Consider the following 5,816-nt stretch of genomic DNA (forward strand, 5'->3'; position numbering starts at 1 on the left):
TTTTTTTTTTTTTTTTTTTTTTTTTTAAAGCATTTTGTCATTTGGCACCAATTCCCAAATGCTTTTTCTCTACCCCAACCTGCAGCTTTTCAACCCAAAATAAGTGGCTGAAGCCATGCACCAGCTCCTGGGGTGGGCTCCTCTAAGAGCTGAGAGAAAAATGTTGTTCAACTGCTTTAAGAGCCTTTATCAGCACTTTTTGTGGGGTTTTTTTTTTTTTTTGGTCTGTTTTAACCAAATTTGGAGCCTTTTTGAAAATCCAAACAAACTGTCCAATACCCAGCTGTGGCTGTGCCTTGGGTGGGAGCTGGGACTGTGACACACAGTGAGAGGTGGGATATTTTTTTCTTGCCACTTGCTTGATAAAGAGGTTTAAAAACCTTGGATGGAGCTAACCTGGGCTTCTTTAGGGTCTCATATGGGATTGAGCTCCCACTGCAGCTGTCCCTTCCCTACCAACACCCGCATACGCTGCATGATTTCAGGGTGTTCCTGGGGAATTTGGTATTTCTGTGCATCTCTTGTTTCCAGAGGAAATGGGGTTGGAACCCCTGTGACCACTGGCAGGGAATCCTGCAGCCAACAGGCAACGTGGCTCGAGCACCCCGTAGGGATGGGGGTTGTGCGATAGGGGTTTGTGGGGGAGCCAACGGGGGCCACGCACTGGCAGGATGGGGAGGGAGAGCAGCAGGGAAACCATCAATGTGACATTTCAGTGGAATATGAATCCGTTAATGAGCTCGTTGCCATTAACAACCTGAGCAATTAGGGCCAGGGAGACGCAGGGCTCTTGTTATCACCAGGGCTGTGCCAGCCTCCTTCATCCCCAGCTGAGGAGGAGGAAGAAGGGACCCGTCCAAACCCAGGCATCAAGCAAAACGGGGGGGAAAAAAAACCCACTTTTCATCTTCCACTCCTTGAACCTTCTCAAGGTCTCATGTCATGACGGGATTTTTCTAAAAACATGACTTTGCTAAGCCAGAAGTCGGGGTTTTTTTGGGAACGCCCCAAGGGGAGGCAGATGGTTTGGTCTTGGTGACACCCCGAAGCAACAAATTCGGGTGAGCTCATCCTGCTGTGACTTAAACCCTCGCAGCAGCGGGGGGACGGGGACATCGCTCACCCACCCACACTCCAGGCCACCGTGGCCACCAGCGGCCGCTCCGGCCTCGCTGGCGAGTGCAGGAGGTTTCTCCAAGAGTCCTCAACATCTCCCCCCACTTTCTAGCACCCCATTTTCGCTCTGCCCGTGGCCCAGAGGGGCCGGGCACGAGCACGCAGCAAACTCAGAGCAGCCACCTTCAGTCTTCGGACATGACTCTCCAACACGATAGTCTTTAAGCATAGAGTGTATAAACATGCTGAGTATATAATTTTCCTTTAAAATCTTTTTTTTTTTTCCTTCTTTTCTTTATAGAAATAAATACTTACTTTGTTTTTCTTTTTGTTAAGGGAATTTCGCAAGTCTCTGCGCCGTTTCAGATGGTGACATCTCCACTGGGACCACAGATGGTGGCTGGGTGGTCCCCGGGGGGGCGGTTTACCTTTGCTGGGTGTTTTTTTTTTGCTGGTCGGGGCATCCCTTGCTCCTCTTGCCCCTGGATTACGTGTGTCCCAGCCTCCCCGGGGTGGAGGTAAACCCGCGGTGGGCACAGCGGGGAGCTCGGCCCCGGTGCCTGTGGGGGTTATGGTGGGACATGGTGGTTTCTTGCAGGCTTTTTTTTTTTTTTTTTTGAGCTTCCCCATTTTGTGCATACAGGGAACAGCCTTCTCCTGGAAAGCTGCAGTCAACAGAGGAACAGAGGTGCTTCAGACGGGGGTTATGGCCAAAAAACCCTACCCTGTTTCAGAGGAGACAGTGTAGACAGGATGAGGGGTGGATGAAATGGTCTCCTGAGGTGCTTTCTGGGGTTGGAGACCCAGGAGCTGCCTCCAACTTCAGTGATTTGGAATCGATTTTTCTGTCGGGGTCCCCTCGTGGGCTGTCGGCACGTGGGGAGCCCACAGCTCCGAGGTCTGTAGCTCTCATGCCGTAGGTGAGGAAGGGGGTACCAGGACAGGGCTGCAGCCTCCTTCCCCCCGGGGGGATGCTCCGTGGCAGCCCATCACTCCGGGAGGGCCGGAGGAAGGGGAGATGCCCCAGGAAGGGCTGTCACCTTGCAGCTGCGCTGGCCAGCAGCCCCCCAAACATTCCAATGATGGTCCAGAGAAGAGGCCAAAACCCCAAAATCTGCTTTTCCCAGTCGGTTCCTCTCAGCTGAGCCTGCTGGGTCCAAGCACACCTGGGTGGGGCTTGGGGGTAGCAGGGGGCTGCCGTTAAGGCCTGTGTGTCCCTGCTGCTGGCAGTGCTGTGATGGGTGTCCCCCACGGCGTGGGCACCTCCTGGCACCTTCTCCCCAGGGTGGAGACGCTTGACCCTGCTGGATGCCTTTCAAAAGCCTTTTCCTTTGGAAAAAAAGAAGGTTGGGTGGTTGTTGTTTTTTTTTTGGGGGGCAGGGAGGGATGATGTCTTGCAGGCAGAAGACAGCCAGAAGAAACAAAGCAGAATTAAAAAAGCAGCCATGGCCATAGAGAAGGGATCTACCAGGGCAGTTAGGTTGGTGCTTTTACCAGCGGCTTTGGATTTCAAGACAGTTTGGCCAGGGTTTCTCCCTCAGGCTGCTCAGGATGGCGATGAGATGGCAAACGTGGGTGTCCCATGCCAGTCCCTCTCGGCGTGGGACAGCTCGCTCCGGAAGAAGCCTGAGCGGGTGGTGGATGGTGGTGAGGACAGAAGCATGACCCGTGTTTCCTGGTGGACGAGGATTTTGGAGATGCTTTATTGCCTTGGCAGGAAGGTTTTGGGTGGAGAGGAGGTGAGGCTGGAAACCTCTGGAAGAGCGACTGTCTCTCCTGGTGCCTTCTGGCTCTTACAGCCCCCCCGAGATGCAGCTCTGCCATCTGGGCTTGTGCTGTTGTGGCTGCTGGTTTCTGGGCGGTAGTTACCCAGGCTTGGGTGCCCCTCTGTTAAAACAAATGAAATGCAAACGAGCGAAAACCCTGCAGGAGGGCTGGGCACTGTTTCTTCTGGAGGAACAGCCTCTTCCCACCCCACCTCCACCAGCCCACGGAGAGGATGGGGACGGTCACACGGCGACGCCGAGCCCAGCGCTCTGCAGAGAGCCCACAGGGACAGGCTGAGCCATCCTTATCTCCCACACCATCCAACGGCCAAAAAACCCCCCAGAGAGTTTGAAGAAAATAAAAAGATATTCCCCAAACAAGGATCCTTGGCAACGAGCAGCCGTGGGGGGTTCAAAGCCATCTTCCATTCCGGGAAAGAGCGTAGCTCTGCCTCTTTGGGCAGCCGAAAAATTTCCTTAAGTAGCACCTTCTCGCCCGCGAGCTGGCCCCGGGGACGAGCGCCGGCTGCCAGTCACTAAGGCCTGCAAGAGTTTGGGTTGGTTTTTGTTTTTGTTGTTTTTTTTTTGTGCATGGACCAGCGTCTCCGTGCTCCAGGTCCGGCAGCGGATGAGCGGCGGATGGTGGGTTTGGTTTCGCGGGGCTTCTGGCTCCGCCGGGCCGAGGAGGGAATGTGCTTTGTGCTTCCCTGAAGGTCTAACAGCCTCCTTCCACTTTGATGTGTAAAATCTTGGAGAAGCCGGGTCTCTTCCTCAGGGCCTAGAAGAGGAGCAGAGAGCGCGGTTGGTGCAGGACCTGGCAGTCTTGCTGCCTGTTGGAAATGTGCGATTTCCCTCACTTATCCCCAGGACAGATTTATCCCCTGCTCTTCCCCTTCTCTCAAGGATGGTTTTGCACTACTCTGCCACCTTTTCTCTCACTCTCCCTCTTCTCCCACGAAAAACAGCTCACCCCTTGCACCAAGGAATGTGCTGTGTCCTTACTGACCACAGTCCCACCTACTCACACATACCCGCCGAGATAAATACTACCCCGAGCTTGTGTCTAACTCAGAGGGATGATAACCCGACACCAAATTGGAGGGTTTGTTTTTCTCCCCAGATGGGACACCTTTTGGTAAATTTTGAACCCTCGGCTATGCTGAGTGATTACCCAGGAATTTAATGTGTGCGATTGCCATAGTTTTTGTGTGGAGTGCTACAGAGCCAACTGCAGTTTGTGCATTTATTGAAGGCAGTCTTAATGAATCTGTAAGTGTTGCATAAGAATAAACCGTGAACCTGAAGGCTTCTCTTGAATGCAACCAGATTTACAGCGTACAGGCTGCTTGTGCATCTGGTGTCAGGCCTGTAGTTAGGGCCCTAATTAGCACAGCTATTAAGAGATAAATCCAGCCACCCCCAGCCCCTCTCATCTCCGAGCACCGGCTAGAATGCAAGGGGATTTATCTTTTACCACATGATTTCATCACCTTCAATGCAACACTGCCCCACAGGTTGAGCAAGAGAGAGGAGAGGACATCTCAAATCCCCACCATGGGAAGGGGCACACCCCGGTCCCACCCCCCCACACCACATCCCACAGGGATTTTGCTTCCTTGCAGGACTGGTTTGACACCTCTCAGTCCCATCCCTTGAAGCTAGTTCTGGGTTTGCTTTCTGCTTGCTTAAAAACATTTCCAGAGGTCGGCCGTAGTTTGGGGCAGGTGGGGTTTGTGAGGCACAGCGGTGGGCGGCCACGCGAGGAAAGTCCTTCGGAAATGGCTCTTCTCTGGAGGTGACCCCCAGCCTGGGGGTGGAGGTGGGTCTGTCTCGCCACCCACCAGGGCTTGTCGGTGGAGCAGGAACCACAGGAGCCTCCATCCCCAAGTCCTGCTTTGCATCTCCCGGGAGTTTCACCTTACGCCCCCACGGGAGCCCAACCTGCTGCAGGGTGAAGTCAACCAGAGGGTGAAGTGAAATGGAAGAACCTATTTTTTTCCCTTGGACACGGATGGAGAAGTCTGCCTTGGAGACCTCAAAGAGATCAAGGACAGCCCAAGCCCTGCTGAACATCACAAGCTAAGCAAGGCCTGCAGCTTGGCTTAACTAAAATTAACCCTGTCTCTGCTTTCGCGGGTGGATTTTAAACTGCTTCACAGTGTTCAGTAAGTGGCCCCGTGAAGGAGACAACAGCCCTTTTCTGTCCCCGGGGAAGAGACCCACAGAGAAGCAGTCCTGGTTAAAGCAGTGGGAAGGAATCGCAGCGCGTTAGATCTTGTTTCAGGCTTTGGGATGGGTGTGCCTGAAGGATTGGGAGCCTTCAGGATATCCCTACAAAATGTAAAATGTTCTCTACTGAGGAACATCAGTGGTTGGCAAGAATTTGTCCTCAGACCCCGTGGGGAGATGAGACTGATGACACATGGGTGACCTGGGAACGGCATCTTTTACCTGGAGTTTGTTCACCATTTCTTCAAACATCTTCTTGGCTTCAGGGCTGTGGGGCTCCTTGAAGTAGTCCACAATGCCCACCTGCACGACGATGGACTTCAGGTTCCGGCACACACCTGGGGGCAGAGATACCGCCTGGCTTCACCATACCTCGGGGGGGATACCCTCCCTGCAGCCAGGAGGGACCCTAAAACCCACCCAGTGCTCCTCAAGGCCTTGTGCATTTGGGGAAATCTCACCCTGAAGATGGAGGAGGAGGGATTGGAAAGGGACTTTGGGGAGGAGTGGCTGGAGAGCTGCCGGTCAGAGAGGGACTGAGGAGGTTGAGAATGAGCCAGAGTGTGCCCAGGGGGCCAAGGAGGGCAACGGCATCCTGGCTGGTGTCAGCCCTGGCGTGGCCAGCAGGGACAGGGAAGGGATCTGAGCCCTGGGCTCGGCACTGGGGAGGCCGCCCCTCGGTGAGGGGGTTCAGTTCTGGGCCCC

General features: G+C 54.1%; 1 long non-coding RNA gene across 1 annotated transcript; it reads right to left on the bottom strand.

Annotated features, from left to right (window-relative positions):
- Positions 1-17: 17 nt before the first annotated feature.
- Positions 18-5,453, bottom strand: LOC113479390. The gene is made up of 2 exons (XR_003398243.1): positions 5,334-5,453; positions 18-3,660 (listed from the first exon to the last, which is right to left on the bottom strand). It is a non-coding gene; the product is annotated as an uncharacterized LOC113479390 (long non-coding RNA).
- Between the last annotated feature and the right edge of the window lie 363 nt (positions 5,454-5,816).

Source organism: Athene cunicularia (assembly GCF_003259725.1).
Source record: "Athene cunicularia isolate RWA chromosome 4 unlocalized genomic scaffold, athCun1 chr4_part1, whole genome shotgun sequence".
NCBI classification, from domain to species: Eukaryota; Metazoa; Chordata; class Aves; order Strigiformes; family Strigidae; genus Athene; species Athene cunicularia.